Source organism: Pan troglodytes, chromosome X (assembly GCF_028858775.2).
Source record: "Pan troglodytes isolate AG18354 chromosome X, NHGRI_mPanTro3-v2.0_pri, whole genome shotgun sequence".
Lineage (NCBI taxonomy): Eukaryota > Metazoa > Chordata > Mammalia > Primates > Hominidae > Pan > Pan troglodytes.
In genome coordinates, this window is record NC_072421.2 from 73,366,115 (window position 1) to 73,388,406 (window position 22,292).

The 22,292-nt window shown below is 39.2% G+C and overlaps 1 long non-coding RNA gene and 1 pseudogene across 1 annotated transcript in view; one reads left to right on the forward strand and one right to left on the reverse strand.

Annotated features, from left to right (window-relative positions):
• LOC134809368 (uncharacterized) overlaps nucleotides 1-22,292 on the forward strand; it is a 141,585-nt gene that overhangs the window by 13,369 nt on the left and 105,924 nt on the right. The window lies entirely within an intron of this gene.
• On the reverse strand, nucleotides 789-1,947 carry LOC112207027 (PEST proteolytic signal-containing nuclear protein-like; annotated as a pseudogene).

Genomic DNA, 22,292 nt, shown 5'->3' on the forward strand with positions numbered 1-22,292 from the left:
TGCATGTGTCTTTATAGCAGCATGATTTATAATCCTTTGGGTATATACCCAGTAATGGGATGGCTGGGTCAAATGGTATTTCTAGTTCTAGATCCCTGAGGAATCGCCACACTGACTTCCACAATGGTTGAACTAGTTTACAGTCCCACCAACAGTGTAAAAGTGTTGCTATTTCTCCACATCCTCTCCAGCACCTGTTGTTTCCTGACTTAAAAAAAAGTTTTTAAGAGCTAAGCATCTGTATCCACTGACAGAAATGCAATACCTAGTTTATGATGACTTGAAACAAAACAAATACCCATAAGGAAAAAGCTGTATTTTATCTAAATTTACTTTCAGTCAATAGTTAAGTAGCGTTTTCCTCCCAGTACTATACATAAGGCTGTTCTTGGGAGCCAGACGGTTTAGGTAATAAGGTAGCCAAGAGGGTAACTGCTTGTAGTTATAAATCGACAATAACTTTTTGCTTTTCTCTTAATTTGCTAATAGTTGTGTCTAAAAAATGCAATTCTTAAAAAGGTATCATTTCTGATTTTGTTGTCATCTGTAACCTGTGGAAACTAACCACATGAAACTACAATATTAGCAAATTTCTTGAAATCCGTATAGAAAACATAAATTATCACTAATTTCAAACTCTGATTTATTAGTGTATCACTCAATCTTTAAAAAAAATGGAAAAGAAAAAGAAAAGCAGCTCCAAAGATAGTCTTATACCAGTCTTTAAAAAGGAAACTGTTTCATTTAACTTTACACCCACCCCACACTGCAGTTTCAAAACAGAGTATTTAATTGTCGTAGTCGTGGGCATTACACCAAGATGAGGTTTCATATTTTGCTCCCATAGCTTTTGGTTAACAAAAAACACATGCTTCTTTTATTGAAGGAGTTTGGTCCAGCTGATGTTAATGTATTTCTTCCAATATTTTTAATCCTCATCTTTGCTTCTGGAGGCATTGCCTCAGGTTGACTACCTTCATCTTCATTAAAACCTGCTGCTACCAAAAGAATTTTTGAAGCAAGAGTTGGAACAAGTTCTTTTTTTTTTCTTTTATTATTATACTTTAAGTTTTAGGGTACATGTGCACATTGTGCAGGTTAGTTGCATATGTATACGTGTGCCATGCTGGTGCGCTGCACCCACTAACTCGTCATCTAGTATTAGGTATATCTCCCAGTGCTATCCCTCCCCCTTCCTCCCACCCCACAACAGTCCCCAGAGTGTGATGTTCCCCTTCCTGTGTCCATGTGTTCTCATTGTTCAATTCCCACCTATGAGTGAGAACATGCGGTGTTTGGTTTTTTGTTCTTGCGATAGTTTACTGAGAATGATGATTTCCAATTTCATCCATGTCCCTACAAAGGACATGAACTCATCATTTTTTATGGCTGCATAGTATTCCATGGTGTATATGTGCCACATTTTCTTAATCCAGTCTATCATTGTTGGACATTTGGGTTGGTTCCAAGTCTTTGCTATTGTGAATAATGCCGCAGTAAACATACGTGTGCATGTGTCTTTATAGCAGCATGATTTATAGTCCTTTGGGTATATACCCAGTAATGGGATGGCTGGGTCAAATGGTATTTCTAGTTCTAGATCCCTGAGGAATCGCCACACTGACTTCCACAATGGTTGAACTAGTTACACAGAACAGGTTCTTTAGGCTTACTTAATCTAAGTTTGATGGATATGACTGATGCTTTCTTTGTCATGTGACTACCTGTGGCAGATCTAAACTTGATCTTTGTAGGCTTTGTTGGGAGGACTGCAGCTTCTTTTTCGGCTGATGGCTTCTCAGTGCTGCGACCAGAAGTTTTCCCTCCATTACTGGAATAAACAGCCTTAGTTTTCACCAGTTTTTTCACTTCTTCTTCAGGTCCTCCAGTGGCTCCAGCTCACTGCATCTTTTCAGCCTTCTCCTCTCCCACCTTCCCATCTGCCATTTTGTCTGCCGTGGACTACCCTGCAACCAAGCGAAGCTCTTTCAGACTTTTTGCCGTAGGCATTTAATGCTATGAAGTTTCCTCTTAGCACCACTTTTGCTGTATCTCAGATGTTTTGATAGGTTGTGTCACTATTATCATTCCGTTCAAAGGATTTTTAAATTTCTATCTTAATTTTATTGTTGATCCAAAGATTATTCAGGAGCAGATTATTTAATTTCCACATATTTGTAAAGTTTTGAACATTCCTTTTTGTATTGGCTTCCAATTTTTTTCCACTGTCATCAGCAAGAGTACTGATATAATTTTGATAATCTTAAATTTATTGAGACTTTTTTGTTGCCTATCTTATGGTCTATCTTGGAAAATGTTCCATGTTCTGATAAAAAGATTATATATTCTGCAGTTGTTGGGTAGAATGTTCTGTAAACATCTGTTAAGTTGATTTGTTCTAAGGGTATAGCTTAAGTCAATTGTTTCTTATTTGACTTTCTGTCTTGATGACCTGTCCAGTGCTGTCAGTGGAGTATTAGTTTCCCACTATTACTGTGTTGCCATCTGTCTCATTTCTTAGGCCTAGTAGTAACTGTTTTATTGTTTTTTAAAATTGTTTTATTAATTTGGGAGCTCCAGTGTTAGGTGCATATATATTGTGATATTTTCCTGTTGGCTAATTCTTTCATCATTATATAATGTCTCTCTCTGTCTTTTTAAACTGTTGAGGCTTTAAAATCTATTTTGTCTGGTATAAGAATAGCTACTCCTGCTTGCTTTTGGTTTTCATTTGCATTGAATATCTCTTTCCACCCCTTTACCTTATGTTTATGTGAGGCCATATGTGTTAGGTGAGTTTCTTGAAGACAGCAGATACTTTGTTGGTAGATTTTTATCCATTATGTCATTCTGTATCTTCTAAGCGAAGCGTTTAGGCAACTTACATTTAACATTAGTATTGAGATGTGAGGTACCATTCTATTCATTGTGCTACTTACTGCCTGAATATCTTTTTTCCCTTGTGTAATGGTTTATAGGCCCTGTGAGATTTATGCTTTAAGGAGGTTCTATTTTGCTGTATTTCAAGGTTTTGTTTCAAGATTTAGAACTCCGTTTAGCATTTCTTGTAGTGCTGGCTTGATAGTGGCAAATTCTCTAAGCATTTGTTTGTCTGAGAAAGACTTTATCTTTTCGGTATTAGTATGTTTACACACTGCTATAAAGGACTACCTGAGACTGGGTAATTTATAAAGAAAAGTGGTTTAATTGACTCACAGTTTCACATGGCTGTGGAGTCCTTATGAAACTTACAACTATGGCAGCAGGTGAAGCAGAAGCAAGGCATGTCTTATATGGTGGCAGGAGATAGAAAGAAATGGGGAAAGTGCCACACTTTAAAACCATCAGACAGTGTGAGAACTCACTATCATAAGAACAGCATGGGGGAAATTCATTCCCATAATCTAATTACCTCCCACCAGGTCCCTCCCCTGACACAGGAATTACAATTCAACATGAGATTTGGGTGGGGACATAGAGCCCAACCATATCATACCACCCCTGGCCTCTTTCAAATCTCATGTCTTTTCATGTCCTTTGCCCACTTTTTGATGGGGTTGTTTGTTTTTTTCTTGTAAATTTGTTTGAGTTCATTGTAGATTCTGGATATTAGCCCTTTGTCAGATGAGTAGGTTGTGAAAATTTTCTCCCATTTTGTAGGTTGCCTGTTCACTCTGATGGTAGTTTCTTTTGCTGTGCAGAAGTTCTTTGGTTTAATTAGATCCCATTTGTCAATTTTGGCTTTTGTTGCCATTGCTTTTGGTGTTTTAGATATGAAGTCCTTGCCCAGGCCTATGTCCTGAATGGTTAATGCCTAGGTTTTCTTCTAGGGTTTTTATGGTTTTAGGTCTAACGTTTAAGTCTTTAATCCATCTTGAATTGATTTTTGTATACGGTGTAAGGAAGGGATCCAGTTTCAGCTTTCTACATCTGGCTAGCCAGTTTTCCCAGCACCATTTATTAAATAGGGAATCCTTTCCCCATTGCTTGTTTTTCTCAGGTTTGTCAAAGATCAGACACTTCTCAAAAGAAGACATTTATGCAGCCAAAAAACACATGAAAAAATGCTCACCATCACTGGCCATCAGAGAAATGCAAATCAAAACCACAATGAGATACCATTTCACACCAGTTAGAATGGCAATCATTAAAAAGTCAGGAAACAACAGGTGCTGGAGAGGATGTGGAGAAATAGGAACACTTTTACACTGTTGGTGGCACTGTAAACTAGTTCAATCATTGTGGAAGTCAGTATGGTGATTCCTCAGGGATCTAGAACTAGAAATACCATTTGACCCAGCCATCCCATTACTGGGTATATACCCAAATGACTATAAATCATGCTGCTTTAAAGACACATGCACACATATGTTTATTGCGGCATTATTCACAATAGCAAAGACTTGGAACCAACCCAAATGTCCAACAATGATAGACTGGATTAAGAAAATGTGGCACATATACACCACGGAATACTATGCAGCCATAAAAAATGATGAGTTCATGTCCTTTGTAGGGACATGGATGAAATTGGAAATCATCATTCTCAGTAAACTATCGCAAGAACAAAAAACCAAACACTGCATGTTCTCATTCATAGGTGGGAATTGAACAATGAGAACACATGGACACAGGAAGGGGAACATCACACTCTGGGGACTGTTGTGGGGTGGGGGGAAGGGGGAGGGATAGCATTGGGAGATATACCTAATGCTAGATGATGACTTAGTGGGTGCAGCACACCAGCATGGCAGATGTATACATATGTAACTAACCTGCACATTGTGCACATGTACCCTAAAACTTAAAGTATAATAATAATTTTAAAAAGTGGAAAAAAAAAATCTCATGTCTTTCTCACATTACAAAATCAATTATGAATTCCCAACAGTTCATCAAAGTCTTAACTCCTTCCAGCATTAACTCAAAATTTCAAGTTCAATGTCTCATCTGAGACAAAACAAGTTCATTTTGCCCATGATGGGAGGGGCTGCCATGAATGTCTCTGACTGACCTTGGAGACATTTTCCCCATTGTCTTGGCTATTAACATTCAGCTTCTCTTTACTTATGCAAATTTCTGCAGCTGGCTTGAATTTCTTTCTAGAAAATGGGTTTTTCTTTTCTACCACAAAGTCAGCTGCAAATTTTTTAAACTTTTATGCTCCACTTTCCTTTTAAATGTAAGTTCCAATTTCAGACCAGCTGTTTGTGAATGCATATGACTGTACACTGTTAGGAGCAGCCGGGCAATATTTTGAATGCTTTGTTGCTTAGAAATTTTTTACTCCAGATACCCTAAATAACCTCTTTCACGTTCAAAGTTCCATGGATATTTGGGGAAGGGGCACAATGCCACTAGTGTTTTTTCATAACAAGAGTGACCTTTGCTTCAATTTCCAGTGAGTTTCTATCTTTGTCTGAGACTACCTCAGCCTGGACTTCATTGTTTATATCACTATCAGAATTTTGGTCACAACCATTCAACACGTCTCTAGGAAGTTCCAAACTTTCCCAAATCTTCCTATATTCATCTGAGCTTTTCAAATTGTTTCAACCTCTGCCTGTTACCCAGTTACCAAGTCGCCTCCACATTTTCATGTACCTTTATAGCAGTGCTCCACTCGTCTGGTACAGAATTCCTATATCAGTCAATTTTCACACTGCTATAAAGAACTACCTGAGACTGGGTAATTTATAAAGAAAATAGGTTTAATTGATTCACAGTTCTGCATGCCTGGGGAGGCCTCAGAAATCTAACAATCATGGCAGAAGGTAAAGGGTAAGCAACGTATATGTTACATGACAGAATGAGAGAGAGCACAAGGTGGGGATGTGCCATACTTTTAAACCATCAGATCTTGTGAGAACTCACCCACTATCACAAGAACAGCATGAGGGAAATCTGCCTTCATGATTTAATAACCTCCCACCTGGTCCCTCCCCTGACATATGGGGATTATAATTCAACATGAGATTTGAATGGAGACACAGAGCCAAACCATACCACCTTCACTTATGAAACTTAATTTTGCTGAATACAAAATTCTTGGCTAATAATTACTTTGTTTAAGAAACCTAAAGATAGGACCCCAATCCTTTCTGGCTTCTAGGGTTTCTGCTTACAAATCTGTAGTTAATCTGACAGATTTTCTTTTATAGGTTACCTGATGCTTTTGTCTCACTGCTCTTAATATTCTTTCCTTCATCTTGACTTTAGATAACCTGATGACTATGTTCCTAGGTGATAATCTTTTTGCAATAAATTTTCCAGGTGTTCTTTGGGCTTCTTATATTTGGATGTCTAGATCTCTAGCATGATGAGGGAAGTTTTCCTTGATTATTCCCTGAAATAAGTTTTCCAGACTTTTAGATTTCTTTTCTTTCTCAGGAAGAGCAATTGTTTTCATGTTTGATTATTTAACATAATCCCAAATTTCTGGGAGGCTTTATTCATTTTTAATTTTTTTCTTTGTCTTTGATAGATTGGGTTAATTCAGATGCCTTTTCTTTGAGCTGTGAAATTCTTCTATTCATTTAATTATATATTTTTTAACATTTTCCGTGTATTTTGCATTTCTCTAAGTGTGTCTTTCACTTCCAGAAGTTGTGATTATCTTGTCTTTATGATAGCCGTTTCTCTGGAGGCTTTTTTATCTATATCCTATATTTTTAAAAACATTCTCTAAGTTGGTTTTCACTTTTCTCTGGTGCCTCCTTGAGTAGCTTAATAGTCATCCTTCTGAATTCTTTGGCAATTCAGATTTTTTTTCCTTGGTTGGGATCCATTGCTGGAGAGCTAGTGTGATCTTTTGGTGTTGTTATAGAACCTAGTTTTGTCATATTACCAGAATTACTTTTCTGGTTTCTTCTCATTTGGGTAGACTGTTTTGGTTGAAAAATCTGGAACTCAAGGGATGCTGTTCAGATTTTTTTGTCCCATGGGGTGATCTTTGATGTGGTGCTATCCCCCTTCACCTAGGGATAGGACTTCCTGAGAGCCAGACTGCAGTGATTGTGATTGCCCTCCTGGGTCTAAACACCCAGCAGGGCTACCTGACTTTTGGCTGGTGCTGAGGAATGTCTGCAAAAAGTCCTGTGATGTGACTCATCTTCAATCTCCCAGCTGTGGATACCAGCACCTGGTCCAATGCTACAGTAGTAGCTCAGGAGTGTAGTGGACTCTGAGAGTCCTTGGTTGTAGTTTTGTTTAGTGCACCAGTTTTCTCAAATGCTTGTCATGCTGACAGTGAAGTTATGACATGGATGGATTCAGGACATCTGATTAGCCAGGGTGTTGCAGGCAGGGGAATTAGCTGTTGTTTTCTCCTTTGGAGCAGGGGTATTCTGTTAGGAGTTGCTGTAATGGCTTGAGTTGGTTGGCCTCCAGCCAGGAGGTGGTGCTTTCAAGGACCACTAGCTGTGGTCGTAGAAGGAGGATACAATCTTGCCCTACATTGGCCAGGACAAATACTCCAGTTTCTCGGGTGATGGGTACAGTCATGGAACTCCCAAGAGCTTATGTCTTTTTCCTTTGGCTACCAGAGTGCATAGAGAAAAACCATCAGGTGGGTGCAGGGTTAGACGGGTCTGAGCTCAGACTCTCCTTAAGTGGGGCTTGCTGTGGCCACTGTTGGAGATGTAGGGTGGTTATCAGGCCAATGAAGTTATGTTCCCAGGGGAATTATGGCTACCTCTACTGCATCATGCAGGTCACCAGAGAAGTGGGGAAAAGCCGGCAGTGACAGGCCTTCACCCAGCTTTCATGTAATCAGCAAAGCCAATCTCATTGCTGTGCCCCACCAACAGCACTGAGTTTACATCCAGGCAACTGGTGAGCAGGGCAGGGACATTACCCCAGGCTTCAAGCATCCCCCTTGAGAAAGCAAGCAGGGTTCTCAGGCCTCATCCCTCCCTTCCTGCCTGCACCTTCAGCTGAGGCTTCTGTGCTTGTATGTGCACTTCTTGTTTGCCCCTGCCCCACCCCCCCGCCCCCGCCACCCAGATTCTTCTCAGGAAAATTTGTGCTCAATAGAAATTATTACAAGCTTCAGCTATGAGCTTCCTTCACCCTGTGAGCCCTGCTCAATTCTTTCTGGCTGCCTTTCCTTCCCCAAGGACCTCTGTTAGATAAGGAATGGCTTCCCTAAGCTTGAGCTGGGAACCAAGAGTGCCTACAGGTTTCTTCCCGCTCCTCCTTCTACTTTCGTATTTTGCTCAGCTCTCTAAATCCACTTCAGCTCTAGGTAAGGTTAAATCCTTCTCCCAGATCTGGATTTTCAGGTTTCTCAGTGGTTATGTGTGTTCGGAGGCAGACTTCCTTTCTCTCACTTTGGGAACTCATAATTTTTTGGCTGTCTTACAGAGTTTTCAGCAGCAAGCTGCTTCTTTCAAAGGGGCTGTGAATTATTTTGATCTTCCTGGTGTGTTCCTGTGGTGGTTCTTGGAGCAAAAGTTTACAGTGTGAATCTTCAGACACTGTTCTGTTCATCCAAGCGAGAGCTGCACTCTGGTTCTGTCTTCTATCTGCCATTTTTTAACCATCTCCTGTTTTTTCTTTAAAATATCTATCTCTTTAGACATTTTTCATTTATATCCCAAATTATTCTTAATTTTTTTTATGTTGGTGTTCACCTTTCTTTTGTATCTTCATGAGTAACTTAATCATTAACTTTTTGCATTCTTTATCTGACATTTCAAGGATTTTATCTTGGTTTGGATCCATTGCTGGAGAGCTAGTGTGGTATTTTTGGGATCTTATAGAACCCTGTTTTTTCATTTTGCCAGAATTAGTTTTTGGCTTCTTCTCATTTTGATAAACTGTTTCTTCTTTTTTGAATTTATTTTTTTATTTGACTACATTTTTAGAAATTTCTTTTTTCTCCTTAGGGATATGACTTAAATGTTTATGGTTCATTGTAACCTAATTTGACTCTGGATGCTTTTAGTGGTGAAGACTCTGTATGAGTTCCTTGGTTACAGAGAGTCTTTGTATGATGGCTTTCTCAGAAGCTGGTTATAGTAGCGATATACTTGGTGTGTGAGCAGGTTCACTGTCTCTTCTGGGGTTTGAAAGGCAGAAGTCTCATGAAGTTTATCTTGCTCCCAGTGGTGTGCACTGTTATTTATTTGTTTTTCTTTCCAGTATTTTTTTCTCTCATTTGAACAGTTCAGGCTTCAGGCCAGTAAGCAGTGTCTATGGGTAAAAACTGTGCATGGCTAAGGCAAATGGGTGAATACAATACCTAAAGTTGCACAGAGGTCCCAGCCTTGATAGAAGTGGCTGTGGGAGCTCTCAGTGAAACATACTGTCTTTTCAGGGGGAAGGGAGGGAGCCACCTCAGCTCCCCTGCCAGGCCAGCAGGAAAGCGATCTACCTCCAAGTCACAGTCCTGATCCAGTGTTCCAGCTATACAGATTAGACAGGCACCCTTTTCACTAGCAGAAATGCTGATGTTTCACATAGAAAAGGATCGTTACTCTACCCTTCATGCAAGCCTGAACCTGGAGGGTGCTCCTCCTCTGGGGATGCAGTCACCCTGAAGTTCTCTAGAAAGGCTGTCTACAGGTTTACCCACCACTGAGCTCTTATGGGAGAAGCCTCAGCTATGTCAGCATTGGTGGGCAAGGGGAAGAAGTCACCTTCTCTAGCACCCTTCACAAGTACCAGGGCTGCTTGTTTGGGTAGAGCCACAGACTTTCTCCACTGAGTCTAGTACTGCTCCTGTGCCTGTGCTTAAAGAAACTTTTCACAAGCAGAAAGTTCTGGAACTCAAAGCCTGCTGTCTGGATTCTTTTGTCCCACAGGGTACTTTTTTGATGTGGTACACTCTCCCCTCCCCTCGGAGTAAGAGTCCCTGAGGGATGAGCTACTGTGAATCATGCTGCTCTTCTGGGCCTACCCACCTAGTGGAACTGCCACACTTCGGGATGGTGCTGGGGCATGTCTGCAAGGGATCCAGTGATGTGACATTTCCTCAAGTCTCCCAGCAGCAGGTATCAGCACCAACTCTCACTCTCCTGCCACTGCCATCAGTTAGATTTCCTTGGTTATAAACAGTCTTAGTGTGTTGGCTTTCTCAAGTGCCAGTTGTAGTAGTAATGAGCTAGTCATGTGGACAGACTCAAGACTTCCTGGTTAACCAGGGTGCTGCAGGCAATGGTGATAGTTGAGGTCTTATACAAGTTTTCTTGTTCCTGGGCACTGTGTTACTTTGCTTACATATACTGTATTGGACCATGTTGATTGGCCTCCAGCCAGGAGGTGGTGCTTATAAGAGAGCACCAGCTGCAGTGGTGGCAGTGGGAATTGTGCCTGCCTTATATTACCCAGGGAAGGTAATCTGGTGTCTCAGACAATGAGCAGGGCCATAGAGCTCCCAAAAGTTTCTGTGTTTTGTGCTAAGCTACCAGGGCAGGTGGAAGGGCAAAGCCAAGTGGGGGTTGAGTCAGTCAAGTCTGCACTCTGACTCCCCATGTGCAGTTGTAAGCAGCAGCCCCAGTGGGGATCAGATGGCAATTATTTGGTCACTGATATAATGTTCCATGGAGGAGTACAGCTGCTTCCGCTGCACGGAAGAATCTGCATTTAGGGGAGGGAGTAGCAGGGAGCAGTAAGCCCCACCCAGCTCCCACACAATTGGCAAGGCATGTTTCACACACCACAGTGTTCCACTAGGAGCAGCTAGATAGATTCTAGGCAGTCTACACTCAGAACTCAAAACTGCCCCAGGCCATAAGTCTTCTCCCTCAAGACAGAAACCATGGCTTTCAGGCCAGGGCCCACCCACTCCACACTTGCACCTGTGGCTATAGCACTCTTCCTCCTTGCCCCTCGGTTCTGGTTAAGGGGGTTTGTCCCACTCGAGATTATATTATGAATCTCAGTTGAGAGCTTCTATCAACCTGGGACTGCCATCTGAGTTATCCAGCTGACTTCTGCAAGGTCCCCTATGAGGTAGGATCAGGAATGGCTTCCCTCCATTCTTGCTGGAGTCTGGGAGTGCATGCAAAGTACATGCTGATGCTGCTCCTCCTCATGTACTCTCACCGCTCACAGCTCCAGAACTGGATAGGGTTAAGGCCTTCCACTGTGGGCTGTTTGCCAGGTTCCCCAGTGGAGACTATATCTTGGAGGCAGTCTCTCCCCTTATTGCACTCTGAGGACTTAATAGCTTTCTGCCTGGCTCACGGTGTAGGCTGCAGCCCGCTGCTTCTTTCAAAGGACCTGTGGTTTCTTTCTGTTTTCCTGTTAAGTTCCTGTGTTGCTTCTTGGAAAAAAGTTCACAGCTTGTTGCTACATAACCATGTTGGTTGGCCTCCAGCCAGGATGTGGTGCTTGTAAGAGAGCACCAACTGCAGTGGTAGTGGTGGGAATTGTGCCTGCCTTATATTACCCAGGGAAGGTAATCTGGTGTCTCAGGCAATGAGCAGGGCCATAGAGCTCCCAAAAGTTCTGTGTTTTGTGTTAAGCTACCAGGGCAGGTGGAAGGGCAAAGCCAAGTGGGAGCTGACAGTGTTTTGTGAGGGTTATCCATGTAGTTCATTCTTTTCATGGCTGAATAACATTTGACTGTATGGATATACTACATTTTGTTGTAGTTGGTAGACATGTGGGTTGTTTCTACTTTTTTGGCTATGTACATTGTGTGTATGTCTTTTGTGTGAACATATTTTTCTTTTCTTTTTTTTCTTTTGAGATGGAGTCTTGCTCTGTTGCCTAGGCTGGAGTACAGTGGCACAATCTCAGCTCACTGCAACCTCCACCTCCCTGGTTCAAGCAATTCCCCTGGCTCAGCCTCCCGAGTAGCTGGGATTACAGGCGCACACCATCACGCCGGGCTAATGTTTTTGTATTTTTAGTAGAAATGGGGTTTCACCATGTTGGCCAGACTGGTATTGAACTCCTGACCTCAGGCAATCCACACGCCTCAGCCTCCCAAAGTGCTGGGATTACAGATGTGAGCCACTGCACCTGGCCAGTATCCCTTTTCTACAGCCATATTAAAACAGCTACAAACACTTATTTTCCTATTTAGTTTTACTTTCCGTGCATATCAAAGTTGTACTCTTCAGACCAACAAACCAACATGAGGCAAATTACATAGCTTCCCATATACCCTTTTTTCCTCATGTGCTAATCAAAGTCTCTGAAAATGGATACTGCTTTAATATTGTCTGCTTTATTCTTAAAGTGCTCATTCTTTTACTAGATGTAAAGATTTGGTGTTAACAAAAGGGGTTTTAATATGTAAATATGAATGAATGCCTTTAGTTTACCCCTGTTTGTCTATTATTATTAGTCTGTTTTCATTTATACTTCATAGAGGTGGATCCTTTCATGATCTTGAATACATTTCACTAGATATTGTTGCATTTTAAGAATGAAAGTACAGCTGTTTTCTGTCTTAGATTAATTGTGCTGCTGCTATGAGAAACTGAAAATCAAGAATGTGATGCACTTTTTACATTACTATATACCATATATATACCATAGCTTGCTTTGATACCTTTCCTGTAGCACAGCCACTAACAAGAGTGAGTGAATTATAAAATTCTCTTTGGGAAGGAATCAGTGCAAGTAACTAATTCTTAGCTGGTATTAGCCTATGAAGGACAGTAACTTAGGAACTTAAGAATTCTGTTAATAGTACACTTTTTGGCCTTAAATGTCTCCTACTACTGAAAATAGTTTAAATCTTAGCTTTGTTTCTATTACTCCCTCTCTCTGCCTCAGCAAGGGGAATTGGGAAGAATGGCTTAAAGGATGTAGTGTCATTGATTTGTTGCTGAACTTTTAGAAAACATTAATCTATGTATGCTGGGGACTTATATTTTGTTTATATATAGAGGAGAAATAATGCTGCCTTGAACCACTCACATTTAGTATAAATCACATCAATCAAAACCTGGCAGAGGCACAACAAAAAAAGAAAATTTCAGGCCAATATCCTTGATGAACATCAATACGAAAATCCTCAATAAAATGATGGCAAACCGAATCCAGCAGCACATCAAAAAGCTCATCCACCACAATCAAGTCGGCTTCATGTCTGGGATGCAAGGCTGGTTCAACATATGCAAATCAATAAATGTAATCCATCACATAAACAGAACCAATGACAAAAACCACATGATTATATCAATAGATGCAGAAAAGGTCTTCCATAAAATTCAATACCCCTTCATGCTAAAAACTCTCAATAAACTAGGTATTGATGGAATGTACCTCAAAATAAAAAAGAGCTATTTATGACAAACCCACAGCCAATATCATAATGAATGGGCAAATGCTGGAAGCATTCCCTTTGAAAACCAGCACAAGACAAGGATGGCCTCTCTCACCACTCCTATTCAACAGAGTATTGGAAGTTCTGGCCAGGGCAATCAGGCAAGACAAAGAAATGAAGGGTATTGAAATAGGAAGAGAGGAAGTCAAATAGTCTCTGTTTGAAGATGACATGATTGTATATTTATAAAACCCCATCATCTCACCCCAAATCTCCTTAAACTGATAGCAACTTCAGCAAAGTCTCAGGATACAAAATTAATGTGCAAAAATCACAAGAATTCCTATACACCAATAATAGACAATCAGGGAACAAAATCATGAGTGAACTCCCATTCACAATTGCCACAAAGTGAATAAAATACCTAGGAATACAACTTACAAGGGATGTGAAAGACCTCCTCAAGAACTACAAACCACTGCTCAAGGAAATAAATAAAAAAGGACACAAACAAATGGAAAAACATTCCATGCTCATGGATAGGAAGAATCAATATTGTGAAAATGGCCATACTGTCCAAAGTAATTTATAGATTCAGTGCTATCCCCATCAAGCTACTATTGACTTTCTTCACAGAATTGCAAAAAAAAAAACTACTTTAAATTTCATATAGAACCATAAAAGAGCCCATATAGCTAAGACAATTGTAAGCAAAAAGAAAAAAGCTGGAAGCATCACACTACCTGACTTCAAACTATGCTACAAGGATACAATAACCAAAACAGCATGGTACTGCTACCAAAACAGATATATAGACCAATGGAACAGAAGAGAGGTCTCAGAAATAATGCCACACATCTACAACCATCTGATCTTTGACAAACCTGACAAAATCAAGCAATGGGGAAAGGATTACTTATGGTCTTGGGAAAACTGGCTAGCCATATGCAGAAAACTGAAACTGGACCTCTTCCTTACACCTTATACAAAAATTAACTCAAGAAGGATTAAAGACTAAAATGTAAGACTTACAACCATAAGAACCCTAGAAGAAAACCTAGGCAATACCATTCAGGACATAGGCATGGGCAAAGACTTCATGACTAAAACAACAAAAGCAATGACCAAAGCCAAAATTGACAAATGGGATCTGATTAGACTAAAGAGCTTCTGCACAGCAAAAGAAACTATCATCAGAGTGCACAGGCAACCTACAGAATGGGAGAAAGTTTTGCAATCTGTCCATGTGACAAAAGGCTAATATACAGGATCTACAAAGAACTTAAACAAATTTACAAGAAAACAACAAACAACCCCATCAAAAATGGGTGAAGGATATGAACAGACACTTCTCAAAAGAAGACATTTATGCAGCCAACAAACATATGAAAAAAAGCTCATCATCACTGGTCATTAGAGAAATGCAAATCAAAACCACAATGAGATACCATCTCACGCCAGTTAGAATGGTGATTATTAAAAAGCCAGGAAACATCAGATGCTGGAGAGGATGTGGAGAAATAGGAACACTTTTACACTGTTGGTGGGAGTGTAAAGTAGTTCAACCATTATGGAAGACAGTGTGGTGATTCCTCAGGGATCTAGAACCAGAAATACCATTTGACCCAGCAATTCCATTACTGGTTATATACCCAAAGGATTATAAATCATTCTACTATAAGGACACATGCACACGTATGTTTATTGCAGCACTGTTCACAATAGTAAAGACTGGGAACCAACCCAAATGCCCATCAATGACAGACTGGATAAAGAAAATGTGGCACATATACACCATGCAATACTATGCAGCCATAAAAAGGATGAGTTCATCTCTTTTGCAGGGACATGGATGAAGGTGGAAACATCATTCTCAGCAAACTAACACAAGAACAGAAAACTAAACACTGCATGTTCTCACTCATAAGTGGGAGTTGAACAATTTTAACACATGGACACAGGGAGGGGAACATCACACACTGGTACCTGTCAAGGGAGTAGGGGGCTAGGGGAGGGATAGCATTAGGAGAAATATCTAATGTAGATGATGGGTTGATGGGTGCAACAAACCACCATGGCACATGTATACCTATGTAACAAACCTGCACATTCTGCACATGTATCCCAGAACTTACAGTATAATAAAAATATTTAAAAATTAAATTATTGAAGAAATAACTCCAACTATTCTGTTTATCTTATATATTTTTACTTAGCAAAGGAAAACTTTAGTAAGAATGCTACTTGATAAGAAGAAAAGTAATTTCTCAAGCACATACCGAAACTTGAAGGTGATTGAACCAAAAATAATAGGTGGGCAACACCGAATGAGTTGGAGGAGTATGAGAAAGATGTGTGGGCCAAAGCTATCTGGTTATATTTTGATGTTGCCAATATCACAAAGTCAAAATTTTAATTTTCTTATTTAATATATTTGTTGGCCAGAGAGCTATTTTTGTATCAATGTGCCTTGCACGTACGTTAAAAAAATTTTTGAAAGGCCATGTAGTAATGCCTGAGATAGTTGATGGTTCTTACCACCTCACTAATTTTTATGCAGTATGAAATGCTCATTCTGTTGTCCAAATGGTGTTCTCTATTTATAGATCTTGTCAAACTGGAACTATTTTATAAGCTGGGGATGTCGATTTATTGTTTTTGTTGTATCTTTTTTGTTGTTAGTCTGTTAGTGGCTGTTCTGTAGTGGGAAATAGTAAAAGGATTCTTCACTCCCTTTTCTTTTCCCCTCAGCACCTTCTTCAAGTAATGTGATGACACCATTTCTTGTGTGCTTTGAAAAAAGTTTCAGCTTGCTGCCTCCTTTAGTGTTTTAAAGAAGTGTTATACAAAGCATTGTTTGCAGAATGTAGGGAGATAATGGAGTCCACTTTAATTTGGAATTCTGTATGAGCTATGTTCCAAGTTATCAGCTCTTTCTAACTTTAAAAATTTTGTTGTTAAAAGCACCTTGCTTAGAAAATTTTAAATATCTATGTCTGCAACAATTTTCTCAAAATAATAAGCTGTGCAATTCTTGTCATTAAAGAAAAGATTGAATTCTCTCTAATGTGACTTGTTAGTTTCTCTGTGTATTTCCTGCCAGTGTAAATGTGAAAGCTTTGCTTGCATTAAGTTTTAGAAATGCATTTTGCACACTCTAATTTTGCTGAAGCTCCATGAAAAGGTTAGATCTAAGTAGATGAATAAAGCTATGCACATGTTTTGAAAGTTTAATTTGTGTGTCATTACCAAAAGTGACCTATTTGTCCTTATTAGTTTGCTGTTCCTAGCTTTACCATCTTTGGAAACTTGGCTCAAAGTTATATAGTTCTGGGCTAGCTCATCAGTGGAACTAGGAGAGAGGAAAACTGGCACCTATTTTAATAAAGTTCAATTTAAATGAAAAAATAGTTTACAGTATAGTATTGTTAACAATGCTGTACATTAGATCTCCAAAACTTATTTATCTCAGATAAATAAAACTTTGTACACTTTGACCATTTCCCCATTTCCCACTCCATGCCTGCTGCCCACCCCCCAACCCCGGCCCCACCAAGCCCCCTGGAAATCACCATTATACTTTTTGCTTCTATGAGTTTGACTATCTTTAGATTCCACATATAAGTGATTGTGCAATATTCACTTATATATGTTGTTTTGAGCCTGGCTTATTTCACTTACCGTGTTGTACAGGTTCATCCATGTTGTTGGGAATGGCAGGATTTTCTTCTTTATAAGGCTGAGAATATTTCTACTATACACACATACACCCACACACAAATACATATATATGTATACACACACACACACACACACACACACCCCCTACATTTTTTTAGTCCATTCGTCTGTTATGGACATGTATATTGTTTTCATATCTTGACTATTGTGAATAATGCTGCAGTGAGCATAGGAATGCAGATATCTCTTTGAGGTGCTGATTTCACTTCCTTTGAGTATGTACCCAGAAGAGGGATTGCTGGGTCAAATGATAGTTCTATTTTTATTTATTTGACGAGCCTCTATGCTGTTTTCTGTAATGGCTTACCAATTTACATTTTTATCAACAACATATGAATGTTTCATTTTTTCCACATCCTCGCCAATGCTTATTATATTTTGACTTTTTGGTAATATTTATTTTAACAGGTATGAGGTGATATCTCATGAATATTTCATTTGCATTTTCATATACCTGTTGTGTATTTGTATGTCTTCTTTGGAAAAATGTCTATTCAAGTTTTTTGCCCATTTTTAATCTGGTTTTCCTTATTTGCTTTTGAGTTGTGTGAGTTCCTTATATATTTTGGATATTAACACTTTACCAGATGTATAGTTTCCAAACAATTTCTCCCATTCTGTAAACTGCCGTTTCATTGTGTTATTTCCTTTGCAGTGCAGAAGCTTTTTAGGTGGATATAATCCCACTTGTTTATTTTACTTTTATTCTCACTGTTTTTATGTCCTATCCAAGAAATTACTGTGAAGACCAATGTCACGGAGCTTTCACCAGAATTTTATGGTTACATTTTTTATGTTTAAGTCTTTAATCCATTTTGAATTGTTTTTGGTGAATGGTGTAAGGTAAGTGTTCAATCTAATTATTTTGCATGGAGATAATCTAGATTTCCTATACCTCATCTTAGCCAAAAGGCTGAAAAGCAATATATTAAGTTTTTCTAATACAGTGTATTGAGACTGTTCTTTGAACATTTTGTATTCTTGGCAATCTTGTGGAAGACCAGTTGGCTGTGTATTTATGGGTTTATTTCTGGGCTCCCTATGTTTTTCCATTGTTCTTTGTGTCTGTTTTTATGGCAGTATCATACTGTTTTTATTACTATAGATTTGTAATATACTTTGAAATTTGAAATCAAGAAGTGTGAGGCCAGATTTGATATACTTTTTCAAGATCATTTTGGCTATTCAGGGTCTTTTGTAGTTTCATATGACGTCTAAGATTGTTTTTTCTCTTTCTGTGAAAAATGCCATTGGAATTTTGATGGGGAACATGAATTTGTAAACATCTTAAGGTGGTATGGACAGTTTAACAGCATTAATTCTTACATTTCATGGATATGGAATATCTTGTGATTTATTTGTGCCTGCTTTAATTTCTTCATTGTTTTGTAGTTTTCTTTTTTTATTTTTATTTTTATTTTTACTTTTTTTCTTCTTTTTTTTTATTATACTTTAAGTTTTAGGGTACATGTGCACATTGTGCAGGTTAGTTACATATGTATACATGTGCCATGCTGGTGTGCTGCACCCACTAACTCGTCATCTAGCATTAGGTATATCTCCCAATGCTATCCCTCCCCCCTCCCCCCACCCCACCACAGTCCCCAGAGTGTGATATTCCCCTTCCTGTGTCCATGTGTTCTCATTGTTCAATTCCCACCTATGAGTGAGAATATGCGGTGTTTGGTTTTTGGTTCTTGCAATAGTTTACTGAGAATGATGATTTCCAATTTCATCCATGTCCCTACAAAGGACATGAACTCATCATTTTTTATGGCTGCATAGTATTCCATGGTGTATATGTGCCACATTTTCTTAATCCAGTCTATCATTGATGGAGATTTGGGTTGGTTCAAAGTCTTTGCTATTGTGAATAATGCTGCAATAAACCTACGTGTGCATGTGTCTTTATAGCAGCATGATTTATAGTCCTTTGGGTATATACGCAGTAATGGGATGGCTGGGTCAAATGGTATTTCTAGTTCCAGATCCCTGAGGAATCGCCACACTGACTTCCACAATGGTTGAACTAGTTTCCAGTCCCAACAACAGTGTAAAAGTGTTCCTATTTCTCCACATCCTCTCCAGCACCTGTTGTTTCCTGACTTTTTAATGATCACCATTCTAACTGGCGTGAGATGGTATCTCATTGTGGTTTTGATTTGCATTTCTCTGATGGCCAGTGATGATGAGCATTTTTTCATGTGTTTTTTGGCTGCATAAATGTCTTCTTTTGAGAAGTGTCTGTTCATGTCCTTTGCCCACTTTTTGATGGGGTTGTTTGTTTTTTTCTTGTAAATTTGTTTGAGTTCATTGTAGATTCTGGATATTAGCCCTTTGTCAGATGAGTAGGTTGCAAAAATTTTCTCCCTTTTGTAGGTTGCCTGTTCACACTGATGGTGGTTTCTTTTGCTGTGCAGAAGCTCTTTAGTTTAATTAGATACCATTTGTCAATTTTGGCTTCTGTTGCCATTGCTTTTGGTGTTTTGGACATGAAGTCCTTGCCCATGCCTATGTCCTGAATGGTAATGCCTAGGTTTTCTTCTAGGGCTTTTATGGTTTTAGGTCGAACGTTTAAGTCTTTAATCCATCTTGAATTGATTTTTGTATAAGGTGTAAGGAAGGGATCCAGTTTCAGCTTTCTACATCTGGGTAGCCAGTTTTCCCAGCACCATTTATTAAATAGGAAATCCTTTTCCCATTGCTTGTTTTTCTCAGGTTTGTCAAAGATCAGATAGTTGTAGATATGCGGCGTTATTTCTGAGGGCTCTGTTCTGTTCCATTGATCTATATCTCTGTTTTGGTACCAGTACCATGCTGTTTTGGTTACTGTAGCCTTGTAGTATAGTTTGAAGTCAGGTAGTGTGATGCCTCCAGCTTTGTTCTTTTGGCTTAGGATTGACTTGGCGATGCGGGCTCTTTTTTGGTTCCATATGAACTTTAAAGTAGTTTTTTCCAATTCTGTGAAGAAAGTCATTGGTAGCTTGATGGGGATGGCATTGAATCTGTAAATTACCTTGGGCAGTATGGCCATTTTCACGATATTGATTCTTCCTACCCATGAGCATGGAATGTTCTTCCATTTGTTTGTATCCTCTTTTATTTCCTTGAGCAGTGGTTTGTAGTTCTCCTTGAAGAGGTCCTTCACATCCCTTGTAAGTTGGATTCCTAGGTATTTTATTCTCTTTGAAGCAATTGTGAATGGGAGTCCACTCATGATTTGGCTCTCTGTTTGTCTGTTATTGGTGTATAAGAGTGCTTGTGATTTTTGTACATTGATTTTGTATCCTGAGACTTTGCTGAAGTTGCTTATCAGCTTAAGGAGATTTTGGGCTGAGACAATGGGGTTTTCTAGATATACAATCATGTCGTCTGCAAACAGGGACAATTTGACTTCCTCTTTTCCTAACTGAGTACCCTTTATTTCCTTCTCCTGCCTCATTGCCCTGGACAGAACTTCCAACACTGTGTTGAATAGGAGTGGTGAGAGAGTGCATCCCTGTCTTGTGCCAGTTTTCAAAGGGAATGCTTTCAGTTTTTGCCCATTCAGTATGATATTGGCTGTGGGTTTGTGATAGATAGCTCTTATTATTTTGAAATACGTCCCATCAATACCTAATTTATTGAGATTTTTTAGCATGAAGGGTTGTTGAATTTTGTCAAAGGCTTTTTCTGCATCTATTGAGATAATCATGTGGTTTTTGTCTTTGGCTCTGTTTATATGCTGGATTACATTTATTGATTTGCGTATATTGAACCAGCCTTGCATCCCAGGGATGAAGCCCACTTGATCATGGTGGATAAGCTTTTTGATGTGCTGCTGGATTCGGTTTGCCAATATTTTATTGAGGATTTTTGCATCAATGTTCATCAAGGATATTGGTCTAAAATTCTCTTTTTTTGTTGTGTCTCTACCCGGCTCTGGTATCAGAATGATGCTGGCCTCATAAAATGAGTTAGGGAGGATTCCCTCTTTTTCTATTGATTGGAAAAGTTTCAGAACGAATGGTACCAGTTCCTCCTTGTACCTCTGGTAGCATTCGACTGTGAATCCATCTCATCCTGGACTCTTTTTTGTTGGTAAACTATTGATTATTGCCACAATTTCGGCTCCCGTTATTGGTCTATTCAGAGATTCAACTTCTTCCTTGTTTAGTCTTGGGAGAGTGTATGGATCGAGGAATTTATCCATTTCTTCTAGATTGCCTAGTTTATTTGCATAGAGGTGTTTTTAGTATTCTCTGATGGTAGTTTGTATTTCTGTGGGATCGGTGGTGATATCTCCTTTATCATTTTTTACTGTGTCTGTTTGATTCTTCTCTCTTTTTTTCTTTATTAGTCTTGCTAGTGGTCTATCAATTTTGTTGATCCTTTCAAAAAACCAGCTCCTGGATTCATTAATTTTTTTGAAGGGTTTTTTTCTGTCTCTATTTCCTTCAGTTCTGCTCTGATTTTAGTTATTTCTTGCCTTCTGTTAGCTTTCGAATGTGTTTCCTCTTGCTTTTCTAGTTCTTTTCATTGTGATGTTAGGGTGTCAATTTTGGATCTTTCCTGCTTTCTCTTGTGGGCATTTAGTGTTATAAATTTCCCTCTACACACTGCTTTGAATGCGTCCCAGAGATTCTGGTATGTTGTGTTTTTGTTCTTGTTGGTTTCAAAGAACATCTTTATTTCTGCCTTCATTTCGTTATGTACCCAGTAGTCATTCAGGAGCAGGTTGTTCAGTTTCCACGTAGTTGAGCAGTTTTGAGTGAGATTCTTAATCCTGAGTTCTAGTTTGATTGCACTGTGGTCTGAGAGATAGTTTGTTATAATCTTTGTTCTTTTACATTTGCTGAGGAGAGCTTTACTTCCAAGTATGTGGTCAATTTTGGAATAGGTGTGGTGTGGTGCTGAAAAAAATGTATATTCTGTTGATTTGGGGTGGAGAGTTCTGTAGATGTCTATTAGGTACACTTGGTGCAGAGCTGAGTTCAATTCCTGGGTATCCTTGTTGACTTTCTGTCTCATTGATCTGTCTAATGTTGACAGTGGGGTATTAAAGCCTCCCATTATTAATGTGTGGGAGTCTAAGTCTCTTTGTAGGTCCTCAGGACTTGCTTTATGAATCTGGGTGCTCCTGTATTAGGTTCATATATTTTTAGGATAGTTAGCTCTTCTTGTTGAATTGATCCCTTTACCATTATGTAATGGCCTTCTTTGTCTCTTTTGATCTTTGTTGGTTTAAAGTCTGTTTTATCAGAGACTAGGATTGCAACCCCTGCTTCTTTTTGTTTTTCATTTGCTTGGTAGATCTTCCTCCATCCTTTAATTTTGAGCCTAT